This window comes from Barbatula barbatula, assembly GCF_947034865.1.
Source record: "Barbatula barbatula genome assembly, chromosome: 11".
NCBI lineage: Eukaryota > Metazoa > Chordata > Actinopteri > Cypriniformes > Nemacheilidae > Barbatula > Barbatula barbatula.
Window position 1 is genome coordinate 10,315,744 of NC_136774.1, and position 16,057 is coordinate 10,331,800.

Here is a 16,057-nt window from a genome sequence, read left to right on the forward strand (position 1 = left end):
AGCGTTTTATGTGTTATAGGAGGAGACAGGGTTCAGCAGCCTAGCACAAACGCCGTTCCCCAAGAAGACTTGTCACAACCTCCGCTAGACCTGTCATCAATAGATGAGCCCGCAAGCCAGCCCAAACTCCGTACATTTCCAGCCACACACATATCGGGGAAAGATAGGAGTTTTTCTGACAGGTGGTACTCAAAATTCCCGTGGCTGGAATACAGCATATCAAGAGATGCTGTATTTTGTAAGTATTGTCGTAATTTCCCTGAAGCAGCTTATGAGGATAGATTCATTAAAATGGGCTTCTGTGCATGTGTTATTATTTATCAGCTATCTCGGATTGTTATGATGTTGTTTAGTTGTTTGTTTAATCCTATATGGTTAGATATGCTATTCACTTAATTATTCTGAAGAAATAATACAGGAGAAATAATTTTTGATAGTTTTCCTGCTGTTTGTGTTTAGCAGCTGTGTCAGATTCAATGCTGCTGTTATTTCATGTCTGAATTCATAAGAAACAGTTCAACCATTTTGGACAGTTCCCTTCCCGCCGTGCTGGGTGAATAAATGGAGAGAGAAACAGACCCTCGAAAGATATAATTCCGTTTAAGTCTTTTTGTGTATTGAACGTTCAAAAGAGATAAATGAAGTTAGGCTTACTGCCAAGGTGTACGTCTCTGTCCGCTTCAGCACTGAGCTGAGGACAGCGACACAAGAGCCACACAGGTCGGCTACTGAGTCGCTGTCCTCTGTCCAAAGCGCTGAAAGGAGATAAAGGGGAACCCGTTTTTTGGGCTTATTTTAACTGGCCCATCCAGTTTTCTGGAGGCCCACCTACAATCGAAATCCTGGCGCCGCTACTGATCCGCATAACAGTGAAAATGGATACCATATTTCCTTAGAATCTAACCAAGAGGGAGCATATAGATAATGAAGAGAAGCGGGCCCAAAACAGAACCTTGGGTAACACCAGTGGTGACTGTCGATATTCTTGAGCTAAAACCTTTTAATTAAATGCGCTGACTGCGTCAAGATAGATATGACCTAAACCAAGACAGAACAGTGCCAGTAATACCAATTGAATTTAACCTGTCAAGGAGTATCTGATGTGAGACAGTATCAAAGGCAGCGCTCAAGTCAAGAAGGACAAGTATGGTTAAAAGCCCAGAGTCAGCTGCCATCAGTAGATCATTAGTTATTCTGAAAATTTATTTAAAATAAATAATAAAAAAATGTAATGAAAACATGAAAAACAAAAAAGAGGATTATAACCAAACCAGCTTTGCTTTTAATCAAATAGTGGGTTTCTGTTCCTTGGTGAGTAAATTCAATATTTTGAGAGATTTAACTCCTTTCTTTTTATTCATTTTACAAAGGTTTTCTTTAAAACATTTTAGTTCGATACAAAAAATTATAATATTAGGGATAAAGCCTTTAACTTTACATTTATGTATGTAATTTTTCCCAAGCATGCATCACATTTTAATAGCATTGTCCATTTCAATAGAGTCAGTGTCTGAGTATAAACACAGGACCATTTCTTCCTTGACGTCAATCAACTTATTGAAAGATTTAAAAATCAAAAGTGAAACCAAAACCAAAATGATCTTGTAATTGTATATTACAAACGAATAAGAACAAACGGATTATTTCTTTATGAAGAATTTTGATATGAATTCCCTTAGCTTTGAAACAACATTCGGAAGGAGAGTTTGTGAAAGAGTGCCTTGTTGCCGCTGCGGAGCTGCTAGCACCAGACAAAGTAAAACTCTTCCAAAGTACCAGTTTATCTCGAAGAACCGACGCAGAACGAATTACGGATATGTCACAAGACATCGAGACAACACTGAAGGACACCGCCAAAAGACTTGAGTTTTACTCACTGGCCTGCGACAAAACAACAGACATAACAAATACTGCCCAATTAGCCATTTTTATGCATGGGATTACTGCAGAGTTTGAAACGACCAAGGAATTGCTGTGTTTGCAAGCCAAGTATGGCACTACAAAACGTGAGGATTTGTTTAAGCAATGAACAAATTTGAACTACCATTTGAAAAGTTAAGTGGCCTTGCCACAGATGGAGCTCCTGCCATGCTTGGCCCGCAAAAGGGATTTATTGTGACAATACTGTTCATAGTGACAAATTCCTTGCGGATATACGTATCATACAGAGGCTTCTGTTTTGATATACCAGCCAATGCAGTTTTGAAAAAGAAACATAACAGAAAAGACTACTTTAATGTTTAAAAGGTAAAAACTATTTTCTTTGGACCTATTAATAACTCAGAGATTAGAAATTGACGTGTGTTTAGTTGTTCAAACCTCAAGGTTTTTCTCTCTCTGTTATACAGAATAATAAAGAACAGCTGTGTAGGATATGGTAACTATTTAAAGATAAACGTGGCCCCTGACATATTGTTTTGTAAGATTGTAGGCAGCAGGCTTTAAAACACTGTGGGCCGTCATAACTTAAAGAGAGCAGCTGATTTTGAGGGGTTTGCTGGGGATGTTGCTGCTGATACTGCTGGAGGTCATCTGTGACAATAGAAATTAAAACAAACATGGGACATATATTAGCTGATTAAACAATTGTTATGTGACCATGACAAGATGTACAGATTACTGAAAATGTGTGGAACTGGCTCACTTTGACTGACCTAATGTAGTGCTGCAGTTGATGCCACGGGCTGCTGCACACCAAGAGCTGCGAGGTAAAGAATATATCAAATTCAAAAAGGTTTTTAAATCTGGGAATGAAACATAAAGAGTGGGACAGAAAAATCTATATAGACAGAGATGTGTGTATTTTGCCCACTTGTGTCTACAGTATGCAATATTGTGATCAAGATTATATTGCATGTGACTCTGTGAAATAGTTGAATTTTGATTGTAAAACTCAAAAAATATATAATCAGTATGTGAAAACACTCGCCTGTCTAGAAAGTATAGGGCATCTTCAACCTGACACTCAGCTCTCAGCTGCACATCAATAAATCTTGCATGCTTCAGGAGAGCATCTTCAACAGGAGATTATTCATCCACTAAAAAGGCCAGTGCTGCCTGCTGGAATCGTTGAGCCTTCTGTGATGTGACCTCTCCAGCCTCAAGGAGCCTGTTGAGCGTAGTTCTGAAGGTGAAATCCACATTGAGTTTCTCCTGTCAGTGAGACAGAAGACATAGAGAAAGCTAGACAAATACAGGCATATCTCTGGGTTATACAAGTTTCAGTTTTATCTCTCTATGTGACTTTAAAGCATTACCTGGCAGTTAGTGCAGTGGGTCCTTGAAGGGGATGTCATGGACTTCTCCTCCTCGTAGTGCTGCTGGTGCCATGAACCTCGAACAGAGTTTCTTGATGAATTGCTACTCAGTTCAATGACTGTGAGTGGATTTAAGTTGAGATAATTAAGTTATTTTTTCAAGCTGTAGAAGTAATTTATCAAGGCACACATGTAGTGCACAGAATCAAAAAGATATGTCATCTGTTTTTAAATCAGATAGCTTTATTGTCTTTCTTGACAAAGTAACACAACCTATTTTTCACAGGGCTGTTGCACTTAAGAAAGGAGACATCGAAATAGCCACAAATGGCCCAGCCCTTCCCAATGGAGGCCTTTTCTCTCTGGAGAAGGAGGTTCACTGTAGAGAACACTGGGAATGTGGCCTGAAGGAACAGGAGGTAGAATTCCGTCAGGGGATTGGAAAACGCCTCCACCAGCCTTCTGAACCTTGGTTGTTTCTCATCTGCAAATAGACAGGTTGTTAATATTGGGTGCCTCATATAACTCTCTTAAACTAGTGACAATATAATGTGTGACTTACATAAAGATTTGTAGTAGCTGGTGAGTGGGCCGTACCGCTGCAGAATGTGGGTAATGGCACATCTCCAAACACAGCTTCCTCACAGAAATTAACTGCAGCATTTCCATATAATCACTTTACCTGACATCCTCTTCCACCTGCACAGTCTCTTCCTCTTCCACCTGCACCGTCTCTTCCTCTTCCACCTGCAACGTCTCTTCCTCTTCCACCTGCACCGTCTCTTCCTCTTCCACCTGCACCCTCTCTTCCTCTTCCACCTGCACCCTCTCTTCCTCTTCCACCTGCACCGTCTCTTCCTCTTCCACCTGCACCGTCTCTTCCTCTTCCACCTGCACCGTCTCTTCCTCTTCCACCGGCACTCTCTCTTCCTCTTCCACAGGCACTATCTCTTCCTCTTCCACCTGCACCCTCTCTTCCTCTTCCACCTGCACCCTCTCTTCCTCTTCCACCTGCACCGTCTCTTCCTCTTCCACCTGCACCGTCTCTTCCTCTTCCACCGGCACTCTCTCTTCCTCTTCCACCGGCACTCTCTCTTCCTCTTCCACAGGCACTATCTCTTCCTCTTCCACCTGCACCCTCTCTTCCTCTTCCACCTGCACCCTCTCTTCCTCTTCCTCCTGCATAGTCTCTTCCTCTTCCACCTGCACAGTCTCTTCCTCTTCCACCGGCACTCTCTCTTCCTCTTCCACCGGCACTCTCTCTTCCTCTTCCACCGGCACTCTCTCTTCCTCTTCCACCTGCACCCTCTCTTCCTCTTCCACCTGCACCCTCTCTTCCTCTTCCACCTGCACCCTCTCTTCCTCTTCCACCTGCACCCTCTCTTCCTCTTCCAACTGCACAGTCTCTTCCTCCTGCACAGTCTCTTCCTCTTCCACCTGCACATTCTCTTCCTCTTCCACCGGCACTCTCTCTTCCTCTTCCACCTGCACTGTCTCTTCCTCTCCACCGGCACTCTCTCTTCCTCTTCCACCTGCACCCTCTCTTCCTCTTCCACCTGCACAGTCTCTTCCTCCTGCACAGTCTCTTCCTCTTCCACCTGCACAGTCTCTTCCTCTTCCACCTGCACCGTCTCTTCCTCTCCACCGGCACTCTCTCTTCCTCTTCCACCTGCACCGTCTCTTCCTCTCCACCGGCACTCTCTCTTCCTCTTCCTCCTGCACAGTCTCTTCCTCTTCCACCTGCACAGTCTCTTCCTCTTCTACCGGCACTCTCTCTTCCTCTTCCACCTGCACCGTCTCTTCCTCTTCCACCTGCACCATCTCTTCCTCTCCACCGGCACCCTCTCTTCCTCTTCCTCTCCACCGGCACTCTCTCTTCCTCTTCCACCTGCAACGTCTCTTCCTCTCCACCGGCACTCTCTCTTCCTCTTCCACCTGCAACGTCACTACCTCTTCCACCTGCAACGTCTCTTCCTCTCCACCGGCACTCTCTCTTCCTCTTCCACCTGCAACGTCTCTTCCTCTCCACCGGCACTCTCTCTTCCTCTCCACCGGCACTCTCTCTTCCTCTTCCACCTGCACCGTCTCTTCCTCTTCCACCTGCACCGTCTCTTCCTCTTCCACCTGCACCGTCTCTTCCTCTTCCACCTGCACCGTCTCCTCCTCTGTCTCCTCCTCTAATGGGCCAACCCTTTTCCGCACCTTCTCTGGGCCAGCATCCTGTAACCAGGCCTTTTAGGGGGCTTTCCTCTCAGGGCGAATGAGAGGATGCTTAGTTGCCTTTTACCTGACATCCCGATTAATGCTTCCATGGCCAGGAAATAAAATATGACATGATTTAATTAGTTCTTCTCATAGGCAGCAGCTTACGGTTAATAAACATAACAGAGTGTTCCATACCATCCAGCAACTGGGATAGTACGGCTCCAATCCTCACTTCTGAAGCATCCGTTTGAAGGATCTCGTCGGCTATCCCCACCCAGCTCAAGCGTTGGACCAGTTCTTTGTCCAGCTATCTCTGGTCCTGAAGGGTGTGTCTTGTATCCTCCTCTGATGGTGCTCTCCATGGTGCTGAAGGTGGCTGTGCTCTTCTGTGAGGACCCACGTTGACCCCCCACAGCACACACAGCGTGCAGCTCTGCTCAGGAGGGGCACAATGAGCATTTTCATCACACCTGCCAATCACAGACTCTTTAACTTCTTTAAGACTCAACTTTAACATTTTGCTGCATTTTAAATAAACTTTTATGTCAGAAGTCTGTGATGCTTGTTAATAGAGATTCAAACTGTTATAATTGTGCGATGCACAGTTACACTACTTGGGATAACAAGTTAAAATGTTAACATATTTTTAATACTTTTTTCCAAATAAATAAGTCTGACATTCTTACTAGTGGGGGAAAGGATAGTCACGATACAGTCAAAGCAAGATCCTGGATCCTCTCCCATGATGACCCGCCCCACACAGGACACATCAGATGACGCTGCTGCGGATTACAAGCAAACATGGATACAGATGCTTTCTCTGCACAAGCAGTTAACTTAGTCCTGGGAGAGGAAGCAAAAGAGGAGAGCAGCACAAGTAAACATTTGAGAAAATGTGAAATTTTGTAAATAACAGAACATTTGAGAAAAACCATAAGGATCAGTGAGGTTTCCTGACAGGTGAACGAACCTGTATGCTCGGCAGAATAAATGTCTCGTACGAATCCTTAGCAGCATTTTTAAAATGCAAATCTCAGCGGCTTCCATCTGCAAACCACTCCACAAATTTTACAAACAACCACCCCCCAAAATGTTACAAACTACAATACTTTTAGCACGATGTTTTGCAAAAAAGGGAGACATATTATACATTACACTATAAATCTATAGTAATCTTAGAATTATGGATTGCAAAAAACACAAATATAAATAAATTAATTATATTTATTTATATTTAGCCTAATTCATAAATTGAATTCATAAAGGGAAAGCAGTTAAATGACCTCCTGTATTATATTTTTTATCTTGTTCGATGTTTATTTAGCATGTTCCTATTTATTATAACATCCAAATCCACACCTTTTAAGTGGCACTAAAATAAATACTCCTAGAGATCCTACAAAGATTGTTTTAATACTGTAAAGTTATTGAACAGCATACATGCGGAATTTAGAAATGGCTTTGCTCTGCTGCTCTTTAAGGGCTGTTTCAGACATTGATGATTGAAGGGTCACCGATGCCCTGTCACACCTGAGAGAAAACCACGTCAGGTCAGAAAACTAATAAGAGATATGTTTATATAATTATGAAGATATTAACAGATTATTAGAAAAGGAAAATATGAAAACTGAGAGTAAATAAAAGCTATGGGAAAATGTGTTTGTTGAAATAGGAAATGTTTCACACTCACAGTGACTGGACATTTGTGACAGATTCTTTGTCCTCAGAAATCATGTGTGTCAGGATCTCCTGCACCCCTGTGTCACCTCCACCAAACTGGACAAACATTTCAACACAGAGGAAAAGAAAGAGACGCATTTACCAACCAGGAGCTTGCTCTAGTAGGGACGTGATTATGACATAGCGAGCGGCAGAAGTGCATAGCAAGTGTCATGAAATGATAAAAGTATATAAAGCAAAACAAGTTAAACTGCCACAAGACTAAAGAAAACAGTGTGTGGAGATCCAAAATGCATGTGTCAAAGGTCAAATGGCATCATTTAGAACACACAGGAAGGTCCTGAAATGAAAATGTGCATCGTGTGACATTGAATAGCTGGATTACACATCACATGTCAAGCAAAACAGCTTAAAACTGTCACACGGTGCACCAACACGAGAAATGGAGAAAAGTCAGAGATCGTAATGACTTCATCCTATCATGGTGCACGGTTAATAGGCTAATTATAGATTAAGTACTTTTCACACTTTTAAACGAATAAACTAATTAATCACAACAATATAGTGAAAATAAAAGCAATAAAACTTACTCGAAAGGTCTGCCATAAAACTGGCGCAAATATCCATATTAATATCCATCCACGCGGTTTCGGCTTCAAAATAAAAGAGCCAATTTTCAGCTTTCAGTTTATTTACGCGTGACATCGATTTGAAAACAATAATTGTATTAATTTATTTCATTACGTTTCTTTTGATATTGAATCGTGACCAGCTCTCTCAATCCTCTTTTCTTCTGACCTCTTCTAAAGATTTGAGATATTTTTTTAGAGAGGTGCTTTACAAAACAAAAAAGACATTAGGGCGAAGGTATTTGCATCTGGTTTTCCTACAAGGAACATGTAGGGGAAAAAACACGAATCTTTTCTCGGCATTGTGAGCGATATTCAAGTAGCTTTTGTCAACATGGTGTATTAAAAGCAATGACGTATGGATGTCTGTTGTCTGAATGTAACTTTAAAGCACTGTTCCCAAAAGTAATAAAAGTCTCTGCTTAACCCAAACTAGTTTCTGTCGGTTGGTTTGACTGCGACCAAACTGCAGGACACATTCAGCAAATCGTTTATTCAATCCAATAATAAAGTTCATCTAAATGTAAATAGTGAAATGAATAGACACCAGCCAAACACAAACCGGAAGTTCACTAGGGGTCAGTTTCGCGCGCGTCTGTAATGAACCAGTGATCGTGCACGCGCACACGTCATGTTACACATCGATCTGAAAACAGTCATGAAGCAAAAGACCCTTCAGATGTCAAGAGTTGTGTCAGTGTGTTTCTGTCTTTCACAGAGTTATCAGTGTTGAGGTGAAATACATCTCGAACACGGGAGTGAACCCGAGGGGTGATCAGAGATGGGCGAACTCAACACCAGAAGGACTACAGTCCCCCTATATGAGTTTAAGGAGGCTGACGTAGATCCTCTGAACACCAGATTCAGTTGAGCATTCAGAGAGACAAACGACCAGCAACCCGAGAGAGCTTCACCCGAAACTCTCTGAAGATCACCGGCCAACGTCAGCAATCTGACGGGAAGAACCCACAGTCTCATCAACGGCGACTTCATATAAATAACATGAACTTCATGACAGAATGACTTATTATACACATTATAGCAAAAAAGGGAACTTGACACGTGATTCTATTTCTAAACGACGAATAAAAACATCCACAAAACAGCACAAAAGCCCTGCAAAGACGTACGTGAATTAATTATGCAAAACATCAGCCAATGGCAAGACAGCAGACCTAGAAATACTTGTACAATTCATATAAAGTTATTGTTTTTAATAGATTAGTAAAATAACATATTTTCTTTATAAAAAACAAGCTTTATAGTATAACAACAAGACTGGAGAAGTCTGGAGTCTTTACTGACATTGTAGGAGAGGAGATTCAACAGCGCGCGAGTTAAACGGGATGCTATTTCAATAGCAGTCGTCTGTTATATATGTATTATTTCTCACTGTAAACAGCGTAAACAGGAATCTTTTAGGTTTCCCGAAACGTGTCCGCGTCACTTGATTTGCACGTCTGTCCGATTACACTGACGTACGAAATGAAACCGAAGTCAATTCAGAAACTCAGAAGTGTTTGTCAGACATCATTTACTCACCAGAGCAGCACATCGAGTCTTGAATATGATATAAAGGCCGAGCGCATAATCCACAGTAACAACCAAACGGTTTGAGTTTCTCCTCAGAAGCAACAGCCGCAGTAATTCAACTACAGGCTCCAGGCGGAAGCGCGCGCTAATGGGCTGCACTGCCAGAGCGCACCAATGATGTTTGCGCCACCTACCGGACTGGATGCTGCAGTTTCAGGAACAAACTTCTTTTTTTCCCTTTTTTGTTGCTTCTCACCACATCTATAAACCTGCAGATTATTTCTGTTCTGATAACAAGCTAAAACCCTGATAAGAACCGTTCCTTGGCTAAACAGGTCTCTACAACATTATGAAATTTACACTGCGATACCAAGCTGAACCGCTAGATATCAACCTGCCCACGACCACTACAAGACCCAGTCAACAAATATTGTTTATTTAATTTATACAACAAAATTCAATTTTTATGTCATATAATTATTACACAATAAAACAATTATATAAATTAACATAAGCATACATCAAATATTTGAATTATAAGGTGTATTATTAGACACAAACCAAAATTGTTTTTCCATTTTCAGAGGATTCTTTGTGATTCTTCGTTTAAACCCTTTAAATGCCTGTTGTTGTAAATAAGGCGACTGGATCTACCAATACAGTTTAAACTGTTAATGACTTTATTGATATTCATATTTTTTTAATTAATTTTATACTATGTTTTCATTTCTTTCTGTTAATAAATGCTTTTATATATCAACTACATAACTTTGGTCCTTTGACTTTACAGACAACAAGCACTACCCTGTGACAAGTGTTTACAAGATCAGAGTTGCACTCAAGTGTTTTTCTTTATATTTATTATATATATGACGTATCCTCTTGTCATTGCTTATTAAAATTAGATAATCTGAGGACCCTGATGAGGTCCAGACTGATCCAATTCCTCATCCGATCTACATCTTTTATCAGCACCTCCACACGCTCACAAGGCCCAAGAGCAAGGCTGCGTCTCTTCCTGTCTTCTGGAAGTTTTTGGGGAGAGATGAAGCGCTTTGGGATGAGCGCGCTATGAACAACTCTGATGGCTCAAAATAACATAGCGTGGGTCACACGCTCATCCCCTCATATGTATATATTATATTCTCCTTTTAGAGTGAATGATGCAATCTTGCAATTGAATTCAAAGGGCACATATACTGTATGTATTATATGAAGGCTAGATATGTGTATCGGTGTCAGCCATTAGTCAGCAATCATCCCCTACATCTTGTTTGGCATTTGTGTTCACATGAAAATGTACAGCTCGGTATTCCACGGTTAACTGGAAGTCTTGCAACTGAAGAAACCAGCGGGGGATTTGTGCATTTTCCCCTCTGTTTTGAGACCTCCATTTCAGTGAAGCATGATCGGTTACTAAGATGACTCTTTGACCCAAAAGGTACTATCTGAATTTCTCTACAGCCCATTTAACAGCAAGACATTTCTTTTCACTTGTGGCATAGTTCTTCTCATAGGCAGCAGCTTACGGTTAATAAACATAACAGAGTGTTCCATACCATCCAGCAACTGGGATAGTACGGCTCCAATCCTCACTTCTGAAGCATCCGTTTGAAGGATCTCGTCGGCTATCCCCACCCAGCTGAAGCGTTGGACCAGTTCTTTGTCCAGCTATCTCTGGTCCTGAAGGGTGTGTCTTGTATCCTCCTCTGATGGTGCTCTCCATGGTGCTGAAGATGGCTGTATTACTTGTAATATTACTTGTAATACATTTTCTAAAGACCCTGTTGAATTGATTTAACAGGGTATACGCAGGAATCATAGAGATGAATTTACTACCTTTTTTACCACCTCCAAAATATGTTTTACTACCAACACAACATCAAGCAGCAGCCCTTTGTTTTGGGGGGGGGGAGTATGCTCTTACTATGAGGCAGGGCTGGATTAGGCCCTTTTTGCTCAGTCCGGCCCACCACAATCGGTCAGACACAACCAACCAGTACACCATCCTTGCAGTCCCTGTAGATATGCATCATTCGCGTGTGAATTTCGTGAATTCGCGTCATGGGAGGTCCTTTTTCGTTAATGCGGCGCAAATTTTCAAGGGTAGGTCATCGCGATCCGGGCCGCGATGTATGCGGAGAACCCGCGTGCAGACGGAGAAGCGCAAAGCGCAGAAGGAGATCATAGCGGAGAAAAAAAGACTCGTCTCTCTGCACCAGATGAGGGACATGCACCCTCGTTGTCTGATATGTTCAGTGAAATCCTGCAAGAAAGTGTCTCAAATAATAGGAAGTCTATTCTGTTCTTAGGCTTTTATATATGTGACTATAAGATTGTAGCCATATTTCTGCTAGATATATATTTTTTGATAAAAATGTTTATGCACTGGCCCTATTTAAATACAATAGCTCAAATCTTTCTAAAATGTCATGCAGATGACAAGCACAACCGCTAGATGGTAATCTGTCTGAAGACCCCAGAAGTGCTGTACATTATTATTTAATGAGTAGGGTCAAGTTAAACATTTAAGTTTGAATTTTATTTTATACTGTGCATTGTTGCAATGTGCTAAATACATATTTGCATAATTTGTAATTGATTTATTCTTTGAAACTTTAATATTAATTTATGCAATTGCAATGCCTTGATTTTAGTAAAGTTAGTACAAGGTAATAGCTATAAATTCCATGGTACTAATAATTCGCATAATTTATTTCGGTATTTCGGTTTTCTGCCTTGGTTTTCTCTTTTTCGGTTTCGGCCAAGAATTTTCATTTCGGTGCATCCCTAGTAAATAGTTGAGATAAAATGGCTAGGCGCAAAACGTACTGCAATAATAAAATGAATTACCTGAACATGTAAACTGTCCGATATGATTACCAGGAGGTTGGCGTGCTCCACAAGACTACCATATTGGAAGTCATTGAAGTTTCTGCTTTGTACAGGTCTTTCCATAGCTTCTAAAGTATAGAATCTATACATATGTGCAGTTCTTCAAAGTATCGATGCACAACACTACCGTTTACTTGTACACTATTAAATGTAATAATAAAAAAAGATCATGTCATGAATCACAGAGGGAGAACCCACGCGCAGGCAGCAGGGATGAAGGGGTTAACGAATAGACTTTAATAAATAATAAAACAGGACAAAACATAAACACCCTCGATGGGGAAAACACTACTAAACAAGATACCACAACTGAAAACTAAACACTCAACAAGACTAGCAAATACAAAACACTAAGACCAGACCAGACCAGACCAGACCTTACTTTACTTTACTTTACTTTACTTTACTTTACTTTACTTTACAAGGCTTCAGGGACAAGGTAACAAGAACAGCATACAAGTACAACGAACGAGCACAAGACAATAGACAAGAGGGCATTAAATAGGGGAACAAACACAGGATAATTACTAAGGGGCAGGTGAAGGTAATGAAACACTAATGGGAAGGCTAACGAGACAAAAGGGCGGGAAACACTGACGAGACACGAGAAAGCACATGGCAAGTCAGAATCAAAACAAAGCCATGTCTTTCTCACACAAAACCTAAGGCTATGCCATGACTCCGCTGCAAGACCAAGAATAAAAATGACATGATAGCGGAATCATGACAGATCATGCATTTCATCCTGATTTCCTTTGTCTTCTGTAGGGAAAAACTGATAGACTTCAGCAGAGAACCAATGTAAAAATGTTCTCAAACGACAGCTGACCTTGAGTTGGCATGATTTGCCGCAACCTGTGTAGTGCTGCCAGCATCGCAAAACAACGAACTAGGGAGCTGCTCCCCCTCACGTGAAGCCGCTGCTGCTGAATGTTCGATACACTGTGAATTCATAGTTTTTTTGAAGACAGTGCAAAATGCTTCCCGGTCATTCCCCCTGATGGGCTTAAGCCAGTCTTTAAATGACGGCTCATCAACCCAAATTCGCTAAATTTACATTTCCCCATTTCACACTGTAAATTTGGTAGAAAATGGAAGCAAGTGGCTAATATCAACTGAGGCAAAAAGGTGGAAAATGTTGTTGGCGTCGCTGATAGCCTATCAGCCACGGAACTCTACAGTTTAATTCTACGTCATTGCTATCAACTCCGACTCACTCAGGGTCCTGTTAGCACCGTATATATTTTTAAACCAGGCTAGATGAAGTTAAAACATGAAGACACAAATATTAAGCCAAAAATGGAAACTATGAGGTGGTGATGAGAAATGTACTACTAAGTCAAATTGTGTTTGTTACCTTTTACTACCTTTAAAGGGCCATAATTGTGGTAGATTATTTTTACTACCTTTTACTACCACGCAGACACCCTGATTAAACTCCTGAAAAATCATATTTTTGTGCACTATTTTCATATAGTTATATAAAACCGATTGATGAGTTCCAGGGCCCAACTGCAAGACACCTGGTAGAAACCTCTAAAGGTAAACAAACTCGTAATGAAACTGCCTGTTATTGTGTGTAGTGATTTGCAGAGAGGCAATACCCATTTGTTGGGCTGAATCCACGAGTGCAGGTTCAGTGTCTGGAGCGTCTAAAGCAAAGTCATTGCAGCAGGTTCCAAATCAAGCTCCTTAGCTCGCTGGGCCTTGGACACCGTACTGCCTTTGCTATAGGGGGCATTCTGTAGACAACATGCTGTTATTAGAGTATGCAGAGTTAAAAACCCACCAAATCATCAGGTTTACAGTTTACCGAATCCATAGACTTATGTAGAATTCATTGGTGGCAGTTTGACTAAATATAAAAAAGTCAACAAACATGAACGAAAGGGGAGGGCAGATGTAAAATTGAGAATGACACATTTTTAAATCTCAGGAAATCTGCCGATTTAATATAAACCTGGCAATAAGTTAACAGTTTTTATGTTTTGGCTTGTTTCTGTCCTTACCACAAGTTCCAGTTCATCAGCTGTTTTGTGGTTCTTTAAAGCATCTTCCAGCTGTGAAGTTAGAACGCACTCCTTTTTCAGCTTTCGAGCAATGGACCTGCTTTTTTTTTGCCACTGACCTAAGACACACATACACGATCATATATGACCAATAGATAAGCTTTAAAAAGTCCTATCTGAAATTCCTCATATCTCCAGAAGATTAAATAAAGAAGTAAAATAATTTACTCATTACTTTACTTTCATGGAAAATTTGAAAAAGTATCTAGCGTCGCCATCTAGAGACCAAATCAGTGAATTGATGATAGTAATTTTTTTAAGCAAATGTTAAATGAAAACAATCCTTTACACAAGAGGCACAAAATTACCTAGAAAACCAAATTACACATCAGTTTTGTGTCATTTTTAGGTGAACTGTCTGGTTTATGAGTATATACAAAATGTGTACTGTATATGGTATATCAAATATAGCAGAGAAATCTTTAAAGTAATATTTCTTTAATATGTACAAAATTAAGTCTTATTCCATCCATAACCACTTTTTTGCCTGTCCTTCCAGTATCTTACCGTAGCTCTTCAAGAACAAGACACACTTCTCGGACGGCATCTGCATCCATATAATTGATCATCTTCTTTCTGTGGCGCACTATAAATGGAATGGTGTTTACATCCTGCAAAAGATGTTCAATATTTCTACACACCCACTGCTCCAAAACGGCCTTTTCAGCGAGCACCTACAAGGGATAAATGATATGGGATAATGAACCACTAAAATTAATAGACATGTCAAAATAAAAAGGAGGCACAGGTACAGAAAAAAATATGCAACATACATAATTTGAATAGAAGAGGTTTTTTTTGTGATGGATGTACAGTATCCTGCTTATTACACTGATACTTGATATACAATTGTGTTAAAAAAATAGCAGCGCAACATCACCAATCTGATGAAGCACGGTTACTAGCCGTAGTGGTTTTTCTGCATTGCAAATAATTGACTTGTAGATCAATTACAGAAGTTCTGTAACACAATTACAGAATTACAGAAGATGTTTGATCGAAGCTCAGATTTCCGATTTCAGCAAGAAACCCCCATAAGCACGACTGATAAAACAGCATTTGTTGAATCGGAGTAAAATGTACCAATGGACGAAAAGAGAAATGGACTGATGAAAGTAAAAAATGTATTTCGGGTCTAGGGATCGGTGTCAGTATGTAACGCAAACTCCGGGTACAGAATTCAAATCACATGGGCCTATTAATCTTAAACCAGATATTATGGATTAGTTTTAGTACATCAGAATAGTGGAAGAAATTACGTTGCCCAATGCCGAAGAGGAAATGCTGCTGAAATGATAAAAGCAAAACAAGTTAAACTGCCACAAGACTAAAGAAAACAGTGTGTGGAGATCCAAAATGCATGTGTCAAAGGTCAAATGGCATCATTTAGAACACACAGGAAGGTCCTGAAATGAAAATGTGCATCGTGTGACATTGAATAGCTGGATTACACATCACATGTCAAGCAAAACAGCTTAAAACTGTCACATGATGCACCAACACGAGAAATGGAGAAAAGTCAGAGATCGTAATGACTTCATTTATAATTAGCCTATTAACCGTGCACCATGATAGGATGAAATACTTTTCACACTTTTAAACGAATAAACTAATTAATCACAACAATATAGTGAAAATAAAAGCAATAAAACTTACTCGAAAGGTCTGCCGTAAAACTGGCGCAAATATCCATATTAATATCCATCCACGCGGTTTCGGCTTCAAAATAAAAGAGCCAAATTTCAGCTTTCAGTTGATTTACGCGTGACATCGATTTGAAAACAATAAT